The sequence below is a fragment of the Malaya genurostris genome, chromosome 2, assembly GCF_030247185.1.
Source record: "Malaya genurostris strain Urasoe2022 chromosome 2, Malgen_1.1, whole genome shotgun sequence".
Classification (NCBI taxonomy): domain Eukaryota; kingdom Metazoa; phylum Arthropoda; class Insecta; order Diptera; family Culicidae; genus Malaya; species Malaya genurostris.
The window spans coordinates 230,033,789-230,045,358 of NC_080571.1; the positions used below are offsets into that span (position 1 = coordinate 230,033,789).

Genomic DNA, 11,570 nt, shown 5'->3' on the forward strand with positions numbered 1-11,570 from the left:
ATTTAAAATTTTAGGTATGTTTTCCAAACAAATTCAAGTTATATTCATAGGATTTATTTATTCCATCACATTGCAGTCAATTGTAAGTATTCCCACATAGACAAGCCCTTGGCATCGTAAACCTTAATGGATTGTGCCTTAATAAATATATCTTTGAAAAAAAAAATGTAAGTATTGCTCCACTAGGAATCAATTATGATTGATGATTTATAGGGCAAAAAGTAATTAAACCAGTAGAAAACACACGAACAAAAAAAACCGTGGTGAGATTGCAGCATTCAGCTTATTTAGCACGGAGAAACAGGCGATGGCAAACCTTTAGCAAATTGTTGGCATATTACCTTCTGACAACCTTCGGAAACATCCGGACCTGTAAAGCGAGAAGCGAGAATTTCTCGCGTGACCGTGTGAATGTGTGCCTTGTTTTTCACTTCATTTCCGTTTCTGTTTCAACGCTCCGGAACCCCACCATCGCGAACGTTGGTTCGAGTCGTCTGATTTGTTTTGAAGCAATCAAACTCAAATATACTTGGCAAGTGCAAGCTATAGGTAAGTTCCTATCACGTGTGCATTGGACGCGACGTGTGCAGTACATTACACACTTTGTTATTTCGGTCGCTGGGGAAGCAGTTGGAAAAATTGTGCATTAAATGTCATATTGACATATCAATATATTGGATTTTTTCCCCCGCATCCGGGACCCGTGGGGCGGCTGCCGTTTCGGCTGAATTTCAATTCAGTTGCACGAGGAAATTTGTTCGTAATGCAATATTTTATTTTTCACGGATATAGTGTTTTATTGGATTGTAAATTTGAGTGAGTAAATTTCAGGCCGCTTCTGGTCGTGGCGCTAACGAAACAAAACCAGAGCCGTATCCGGAGCATAAATTAAGGTCTCACTTCCGTTCGCCATCCATTATTACAATCGGATCGTTGGTCGTGCGGAACCAGTAGTTGGGTTCGGGTGGCCAATCACACAAAACAATTGAGTAAGTGTCCTTTGTCGGAACGGTAACAGGAAGGGCGATCCCAGTGCGAGAGCCAATTTCATGGGTACAACATAAATTAACGGTTCGATTCGGTTTCATTGTTTTGCCCTTCGCTTGCAGTAGCAGAGAAATTAAGATAATTTCATTTTTGGCACCCCATTAAACAAACGGACGGCAAAATGATGGAACATGGGATTATAACTAAGTACACCGATGTCCGGGTGAAAATTTCCGGCTGGAACGAGCGAGTGCAGCAGTATCCGAAGGATTGTCCCTGCTGTTCCGTGGGGGTGAGTAAACGATATAAATCACGCACAGTTGTAAAATTGTGGCTAGTAACTGCAGTGGAAGTGGAAGTAATATCAGAATAAGCGGATTTAACGGTTCAATTAATCTACATTCCCTAAAAACTCACTTTGAAGAGCTTAACACTAAATAGATATGCAAAACAATATGCCAAATATTCGCCGTAAATATTTAGCTGGTGTAGATTTTCATACTTTTACCCGTTCGGAACAAGGTGATGAATCTTAATATTTCACTCTAATTGCAGCAAGCCACCTACAGAACATTCGGCTATACAACGAAGCATTACATTCCCAAAACAACCACCCAATCGATGTACGATGACGTTTGGCAGTATTGCGATCAAGGCCGCCGATTCCGACTCAATGACTACGGTGAGTTTACGCCGTATCGTTCCACATACCAAACTGATTACAGTGAACACGCTTGTGCATGATGAGAGTTCTTGTTCTAAATACAGAGGTGACCTGATTAGTTTTTGCAATTGAAAATAAAAAAATTACCATTTGTTCCCATTTGCAGCAATCAACGGAACAGTGACCGCTTGAAGGACAAAATTTCTTTTCGTTATTGCATTGTTAATAATGTTTTTCTTCTTCTGACCATAGTTTGTTGGCGTACTAAGGCTTTAGTCTCTGCTTATGGATGAATTTATCGTGAATTTTCTAAATTTCGAATAAAGCTGAATTGAGACGAGCTGTGCTACCGACAATGATAAAAAGAGTTTTTCTTTGATAGGATAGAATAAGCGATTCCATTTTTCAGGTCAGTCGAAATGAAATGAAATTCTCGTTTGAGAAAAGCTACAATTTTTTTTTAGAATATTAATTATTTGAAAGAACATGTGAGAAAATCTTCCCTTATAGGAGGTGTGAAATAATCTTCAGTGCAAGTGTCTGAAATTTAGCAAACAAGGTAGCATGACTTGAGTGTAATGCCAAGACTTTGCTTTACATTTTTATTACATGTGGAATTTTTACCAATATTTAAAATTACAATTGTCTATCTAGTAGGTGAAGATGATGTGAACACTTACTACATTTCATCTATGAAACATGTAACTCTTAGGGGACTATGCATAAAATAACTATTAAATGCCAATCCATTGAAAACTACGTGCAAAGATGGCTGGAAAATATTCACATAACTCCTCACGTACTTACCTTGCCTAAACCTTACCTGAACCGAATATCACAAACCTTAGACTCAAATGATAGGTCTTGTGGTGCTGCAAGCTGCTATTGAATTCCAACCGGAATTTCAAACCACCACTTAGAGCGGTGTGTGTGTGTGTTTGGATTATCGCAAACCAGCAGTTTACAGAAAAAAGATGTTTCCATATATTTTGTTTATGCATGCAAATAACTTTAGTCCAGGACTTAGGGAGATGTTGACTCTATCGAATTCCGATGACCCATTTCGTATATAGAGCGAATTGTGTTCCAAGATCACAGTTTCATCGAGCAGCCCCGCCTAAATGAAATGTTTGCTTCAAATAGATTCAAACATTACAGAAAGACTTTCGATTCCCTTGCACAGGACAATCAATCGATGCCTACATAGTTTATGTTCTATAGTTTTGCATAAATAATTACCAATCTATAATCTTACCAATACACGAGTTTTCATTCAATGTTTCATTTTTTACGTTATTGAAATCATCCAAACCTTCAGTCTTTTGAACTAGACAATTGCACCCTTGGAACATAGTATTATGTTGCACACTTTTGAATATATTTTCTATGAACTTTTCTGCATAAAACACTAATAAAAGGAATAGAATTATTATTTATACACAAAAAGTTATTCTTCCGACTTTATTTTGCTTAATGCGTCAAATTATATAAGGATGATATGCAAAATGCTAGCTTATGAATTGCAAGGAATGCTGCAGACGGCTTTCATCAAAATAAGTTGTCAATTTTATGTCACATTAATGGTTTAAATAGACTTCAGCAATAGAAAATACTATTTGAAGGATTTTCAGTAGTTAGCGATAGTACCCAGTCGAAGCCGTTCCATTGACCAAATGCCAGCATAGACACACGGGGAGACATGAGATAGGAACTTGTGAGCACTTAGTTATCTCACTTTTTGACGACCTCAAACCAAAAATAAACTGTAGATTACAATGTCCCATACGATCCATCGAAAAATATCGGATCAGTAATCGTGAACCAGTGAACTTAGTAATAGTGTAATTTGGTTGACCTTTCGTTAATAAGCGTCGATAAACATTTGAAAATGACAGTAAAATACCACAGTAGCAATACAAGTTTGGCAGGAAGTAAACTTTAATTTATTTATTTATTTATTTATTTATATACTTGTTTATTTATTTATGTTTTTATTTATTTATTTATTTATTTATTCGTTTAATAATTAATTAATTAGTTAATTAATTTATTTATTCATTTGTTTATTTATTTATTTATTTATTTATGATCATCGCACATTACAGTCTAAATGATATAAGTGGAGAAAAGCCGGTTTGAGTGCACCAAAACATTTCAATGGCACTATTCTCAAAGAGGCATAAAAACCACTATCTTTCCCAATACGCTAAAATTTACACATAATACATACAAAATTGTCGTTGGTAATTAATAAAACTATACAAACATCATACGGTAATCATACAAACACCAATAAATAGTATATATAAATATCACAGCAGTTGTAGTCTTCGTATAGAGGATGTAATTTTTTGATGAGTCGCCAAACTCGAAGGTACACTCTGCTCGTGAAAAAGTACGTATAATCGAGGAGACTGGTTCGTGATATCCTTAGCTCGTCCGATGAAACCTCGTTGATAATAACGACACAACGCGGATTCTTCTAGTGGCTCGAAGATCCAAACGGGATATCAGTTCAGGTGCATCAATTTCACCATTTTCGCAACTGTTAAGGCTTGTTGAATACGACGACGACGTTCCAATGATTCAATGATTTCTGAGAGCTAATCGTATAAATCTTTTCTGAACTCTTTCTAGTTTTAGGCACCAAGTTAACTGATACGGATTCTAAACAGGCGATGAAAACTCAGGAATTGGCCGGACTAAGGAGCAATAAAGAGATTTTAAGCAATATGTATCCGTAAAGTCGCGAGATATTTTAGATATGAATCCCAGTTGTCGATTCGCTTTTTTAGTTATATGAGCCATGTGGGAGCTAAAGCTCAGTTTGTGGTCCAATATAATGCCAAGATCACTGATTTCATTGACTCTACGTAACGGTATACCATCAATGCGGTAACTGAAGATGATCGGATCGCTCTTCCTAGGAAAAGTCATAACGGCGCATTTAGCGATGCTAATGGTCAGCTGAATTTTTCGACACCAATCCACGAAGCTATTCAATAGTGTTTGCAATCGAACGCAGTCCTCGGTCGAATGCACTGCCAAATAGAGTTGGAGATCGTCAGCAAATATCAGTTTACATCCAGTACCCAAAACGGAAGCTACATCATTAAAAAAGAGTATGAAAAGCAGGGGACCCAGATTACTACCCTGTGGTACTCCTGATCTTTTGGTAAATTCGGATGATTCGCAAGAACCCAGTTTTACACGAATGATCCTGTGGGTAAGGTAAGACCGTAGCCAAGTAGTTAGCTTGTGTGTGGCTCCGAGCAGACTGAATTTGCAAAGAAGAACTTCATGGTCGATACGATCGAAGGCTGCTTTCAGGTCGGTGTATATAACATCCCCCTGTAATTTAAGAATTTCGGTTTCGGTTTTTGTAATCATATCACACAAAATATTTTGTTACTTCCATTCACTTTAATGCTTCGTAAGATAAGATTATAACAAATTGAATATATTGTTAGTAATAATTTAATTGATTTGTCAAGTTCCAAGATTTACGCGTCATGCAGCAAAATACCGAGATTTCTTTCATATTGCAGCTTAGGATTGGTACTACATAAACAAGCACTGTTATAGTAACGACGCATGTAGCGATTCGACGCTTGTTGTTTTGTTTTAAATAATAATTGAACTACAACTGACGGTGAACCGAAATCATCGAGGGGTCGTATTTGAATAGTACATGAGAAATCATAGACTATTCTTGAGTTTATCTTTGCTCAAACCACCACTTAGAGCGGTGCTGCAAAAAATCTGTTCTCTGTTTGGCAATCTCAAAATCTGTGCTAAATTTCGCACAAAGCTGTTTTGAAATTAATGAGGTTGCGCTAGTTTGTGCTCAAATAAACGTTCTTGTTTTTATTCAAGTTTTTTTTTTAAGAATCCTGTAGTATCTTCACTCTTACTCTTACTTTTTCAGTCGTAGACCACGCGGGTCTCTGCTGTATACAGGAGGCGTCTCCATTCAATTCGGTTCATGGCTGTTCGCCGCCAGCCTCGGTAGCTGCGAAGGGTCCGCAGGTCGTCCTCAATATGATCGATCCACCTTGCCCGCAGCGGGACTCTTCTTCTTATACCGGTCGGATCATTATCGAGGATCATTTTAACCGGGTTTGGACGAGGGTTGATCCTCCCAGCAACTGGTGCAGTTCATGGTTCATTCGCCTTTTCCACGTACCGTCTTCCATCCGCACTCCGCCAAAGATGGTTCGCAACACCTTCGGTTAAAAAACAACTAGTGCACGTTGATCCTCCGCAAGCATTGTCCAGGACTCGTGCTCCTAGAGGATAACCGGTCTAATCAGCGTTTTGTAGATAGTGAACTTCATACGACGGCGAATTTTACTCGATCGAAGCGTCCTGCGAAGTTCAAAGTAAGAACGATTTCCTGACAATATGCGTAAATTGAAAATTACGGGAAATGTTTCATTTTTGAAAACGTATTAAAATTGTCCTTCTTGAATTATGTGTTGAACAAACCGCCCGATCTTCAAAAACATATTATTTCGTTTCGATTTCTTCGCGTTTTGCCTTCGGCTCATCAGCAGTTCAAAGCAGTTCGAATTGAACCGCCATCTCCGCCCAACAGTTCAGTAGGTCGCCACACATTTTCGCCCGAGACGTCAGATAGGATATGGCACATAGTGAAATATCCTTATAGTGTCAAACAAATTGTGTGAACTTTGCGTCTGCTCAGCGGTTCAAATTGAACTGTTAGGTGGAGATGGCAGTTCAATTTGAACTGCTTTAAGTACTGATGAGCAGAAGGCGAAAGACGAAGAAATGAGAAATAAGCGAGGGTGACGACAGATCTGTTTTTTTTTAAATAAAATACAAAAAGTCAATGGAAAGCGAAAAAACTACATCTTTCCAAACATCTAGATCGATCCGTTTGAAAGCGTTTCTAACCGTGTAAAAGAAAGTCAAAAAAAAAATATGATCTCTTAAAAAGTTTCTGTTACTGGTCTTGACATTCACTAAGTGTTCACATGGATTCGTCAGCTGATTGGTAAAATGAAATTAGGGTTAAACAACATTGAAAATTAGTTTTCTTAGTAACTTGGAGCATGAAGATGGAATATATTTCAATTTATTGTAGATCTTTGAAGGTTTACCCAAAGATACCGCTGTATGTGATATTAAACTGGTTTTATAATTTGTCATATGCTAAGACTTGTCATTTTTATGTTTAGAAACGTTTTTCATTAATACTGAAGCAAAACTCGAATAAAGCTGTTTTTAATATTAAACATGTTATTAAAAATCTTAAAGAAATGGTAACAGTTTATTTTTTTTTACTTTAATACATATTAACAGCAAACTATACATTTCACATAACGAAATTGTTGAACAAAATTACTACATAGAAGGATTATTTTTTACCTATTATGCTATTTCATGAACAATTTTCACATGAAAAAACTGCTTTTTATTGTGTATAGGATAGTAATTCATCGAATAGTTATATTTAGACGAATTTTTCGTTTTGAATTTTCTCGGGAACTGCAACAAACTCGAAATTTGCACAATCTCTGGAAGGTTTTGTTTTTGGTTGTTTTAAAATAATGCTTTCTTTTAAAACCTTCGAACAATCAAAACCTAACATTTGGATCCTTGCAGCAACTTTCGCTTTTTCTACTGCATCAGAAATTTCACAATCACTGGGTAGAACGACCCTGTTCCCTGTGAATGAAGATTCAGTCGTGGGAATCTTAGCGTGTTTGGTTGGCTGTGCATTACATCTCGTTTTTTTTTATTTTCTTTCAACCTAGATTCGAATCCTTGAATTGTGAAATTCACAATCGTTGATTCGGTCGAAGTGAAAGAGCGAGCCTCTCTAAAAATCGCTTCACATGTTTGATTGTTCCTGAAAACTGATGATTTAAAAAATATCATCATTTTATTTAAATTTAATACCATTGTTCCTTGAAAAATAAAAAACTTCAATCTTCGAAATTATATTTTTCTTCATGTGACATTTGCAACTTTCAGGTTTCATTGCTTATTACGATACATCATATCTCCATGGTTATGTTTTTAACCAGCAAAAACCCAAGAAAAGACGATCGATCCATATTCAATCGTAACTATGTGTAGCAAAGAGAAGGAAAGTGTGCACGATCATATGCAGCGTAAAAAAGCCAAATCGAAGCGAAGTGCAGTTTTTTAGTGTCGTCCCCCTCGGAAATAAGCTATCTAATGGCGTTTTCGTTTTTAATTTGCACTACACCGGTGCAGTGCTACACTGAGGCATGAATAAACGAACAAAAATGACGACAACATAAACAGTAACCATTGACTACAATACATGATTCCATTGCACAGAGCTACACCAAACTTTTGATGAGTGCTACACCAGTGGTATCGATGCAGAAAAAGTGTAGCACTGGTGTAGTGCATTTGGCAAAAACGAACGGTTTCAGTGCAGCTTTCGCTACACCAGTGTAGTGCATTTTAAAAACGAAAACGACATAAACATAGAGACAGAATGATCTCAAACAATAGGTCAACATTTATCAAAGCAACCGGGAGAAACGCACGGCAACATCAAATAAAATGCACACTTATAAACCTTCTTATTTAAATTTGAAAAATTCTAAACAACCTGTTTGCGTGTCAGTTTCCTAGTGAAAGTTGAATGAAAAAGTCGTGTTCTTCGATTCGTGCAGATTGTAAAATGGAGAATTCTGACAGCACTCACTTTTAAAGTATAGAAATTCCCAGTAATAGGTTAATATATCGCGTCAGTTGCGTATTTTCGAATACGTTGACTTTAATTTGTTAGGATTATAGCTAAAGTATATAAACTATTCTGCTAGATGATTTTTGAAATTATTATTTAAATTGACGCTTTTTTAGGAATGCCAAAGAAACTGGTAGTATATTCATATTTTTAACAAACATTCGAAAATTCGGTGTTGTTGTGTAACAAATGAGCCCAGGAACAAATGGCTAAGGAAAAATCTCGCAACTAAAACTTTCTGTTGGATGCTTCTCCCTTTCAAACAGTTAACAGCATTATCATGTTTACGGGGTACCTCGCCGAGGAAAACTTCCAGTGATAATTTGCTGCGTTGTGAAGTTTACTTCATCGCGACATTTCCCCACTACCAAACTAACTGCCGTTACATTCATTCTGACAAATTATCTTAATTGCAACAGTATGAAGAAAAAAAATTGAATTATGCTTCAAGTGCAGGATGCAGCAGCCAAGACGGTACGGTAAGTACGGCAAAGTTTCGTGTTTTTCATCATTTATCGGCAGCCCTCAGATTCCCGGTACGGAAGAGAGGGTAGCAAAAATAACTTGCTAATAAAAGTTTCGTCAAGGCTGATCCGGCACAATCAGTTTTGGGCTTGGAGATGAAGTCGAAACACTTTTGACACTTGTCAGCTTGAGTTCCGAGGGAAACGACCCGGTGGTGGTTTTCGCACCACTCAGCCCGGGTAAGACGAGAGTAAATGTATTCGGGTGGGGTGGATCCGACAACGTAAAAAAATAAACTACAATGGTGCCGTTCCGTTTTCGACATAGCCGCAGGGATTTTCCGAAGAGAAAATATTTTCTCAGCTGTTTCCGTTGGCGGACATCGAAGGCTGATTATCTAAGAATAATTTCTTCTGAAGGGTTTTCCCGCCTTTGCTTCTTCATTTGTTGATGAAATTTGGGACCAATTTTTTGTCCGAAAGAAAAGTTTACTCGAACAAATTGCTGTTTGCCCAATTTGTTCGCTTGCCTCGTTAATTGGGGGACGCGGTAAATTGAAAAACTTTACTGTTGAAGCGATGTGTCATCGAGGGGTCCCGTAATTCTGTGAGACTCTATGCTTAACGGTTTTGGATGCCGAACCGAACAGACTGAACTAGAGTAGAATACTCGGTAACATACAGACAAAACTCTATGGCCATAAATTTTAACTGTATTCATTGACCGTTTCCGTCTTTCGATTGATTTAGTTCAATTCACATCAGCTCTTGTTCTACTAATTGAGTTTAGAAACAAAGACAATTGATCCTACCACATTGTGAAAATGAGTAAAGGAATGTAAAGTAAATAAAAATGAAAGATCTTTTATGTAAATAATAATTTCCTGAATTTGATCTGGATCCAACTGCTGGTTTCGAAATTACAGTTCGATAAGTGGAAACATTTCAATTTAATAAGCATTTTGTTCAAGTGACTTTTGAAAAAGTTTCCAATTTCATAAAACTGATTGATGAACAGATCTAAGGAACTGATGACCGGTTTACCGGTTTTAGTTGATGGCAATATAAACTTTTTTCTATACTACTGGTAAAATGAAGACCGTTTCCGGAAGCACCCGAAGTAGTGGTGACCTTCAGAACGGCTCTTACTTTGGCTAAACTTATTTCAATAAACCTAAATTTAGAATCTTGTGGACAGATGGCGGTCAAACCATCATATTCATGTCAAACCATCATATTCGTGTCAAATCATCATATAACATAACGATTCAAATTTCGTGATAAATCTTAGAAGCTGGACTCAAAGGCTCAAATATCCGAAATTTGTTTATTCGCACTTACAATGTTGGTGCCATTCTATATCTGACATTAAAAGTATATCAATTATAAGTACATTACACTGTATTTTTTCAGATTTAAAAAAAATGTAGACAGGTATAATATCAGACTTAAAAAAAATTAAATCAATTGAAAAACCGTGCGTCTCCATGAAATTATCATCAGATGGAGATGCATGGTATTTAGTCCTGAAATCATACACTACTCACCTTCAGTACTAAATACGATACGTTTGCAACTTGAGCTCAGGTATTGGTCTTGAAATAATTAATCATGATAAAAGAATTTTATTCCTAATGGTATTTACACACGCCCGCACGCCTGATACGATTTACCTAGTAATCATGCAGGATGTACTAGTGAAAATGTGTGCATAATTGAAAATGTGTGCCAACTGATGGTTGTAATTAATAAAGAATTAAATTAAGGAATTAATCAGAACTAATGAAATGGCTAATATTTAGTTTTTAATATACGGTTTAAATTTTTTATTTATAATTTGAATTTGATGGAGACGCATGGTTTTTCGATTGATCTATTTTTCTTAAAAGTCAACATTGTTTTTTATATCTGAAAATAATACAGTGTAATTTACTCATAAATGATTTATTTTTGATGTAAAATCTAGAGTGTTACCAAATTGTAAGTGCGAATCAAAACACAGGAATATTTTTATTATTTTTTTTACATAAAAAACATTTTGAAAAAATCTGAAAAAAAATTAAAATGGCTTCCCATAATACTTAAGTATTCCTGATTTTTTTTTTAAATTTTGCTGCTAAAGAGGTTTTTGAAAAATTTTAATCAAATGAAAATCAGAAGAACCATCCTAACTCCTCAAATATGGCAGTTAAAAGGTTAAAATTTTGGGAAATTTTTGTATTCAAACTCGGCTACACTCTTTATGATCGAATAAAAGTTTTATAAACTAATAGCCTATTGTTGAATATTATGCGGTTCCGAATTCCGATTCAGGAATTCTAAGGCAGAAATTTCAAATTTAATTGATGATGATTGATACAAACTGACATCGACTATACCCGTTTTGATATGCAATTCCAGAATTACAGGAAATAGCGTTCCTAAATTCTAAAAACCTGTTTTAATCCACCTAGTGGTGTAATGATGCCTTTCTCATGTACATATAATATTGTGGTATTCTATTTGTACTTCCGGAACCGGATACCGGGAACCAGCATAGCCGGAATCGGTTTGTTTAGTTGCCTACTGATAATGACTATCGATTTGTGTAGTTTTGAGACCAGTTTAGAATTTTTTTTACGTTTTTTGTTTCGCCGGTTTAAGTGACGGTGTACAATATTGAACACACTTTACCCTATAACTCCGGAACCGGAAGTCGGATCCG

The 11,570-nt window shown here is 36.3% G+C and overlaps 1 long non-coding RNA gene across 6 annotated transcripts; it reads left to right on the plus strand.

Moving 5' to 3' along the window:
• The first annotated feature begins 554 nt into the window (after positions 1 to 554).
• Positions 555 to 2,087, plus strand: LOC131432612 (uncharacterized). Of its 6 annotated transcripts, none has more exons than XR_009229913.1 (4): positions 555 to 760; positions 832 to 1,279; positions 1,543 to 1,757; positions 1,818 to 2,087. It is a non-coding gene; the product is annotated as an uncharacterized LOC131432612 (long non-coding RNA). The 6 variants fall into 6 exon arrangements; XR_009229915.1 differs by having other exon boundaries at positions 555 to 756; positions 1,818 to 2,086; XR_009229916.1 differs by having other exon boundaries at positions 563 to 1,053; positions 1,113 to 1,279; positions 1,818 to 2,077.
• Positions 2,088 to 11,570: the final 9,483 nt, after the last annotated feature.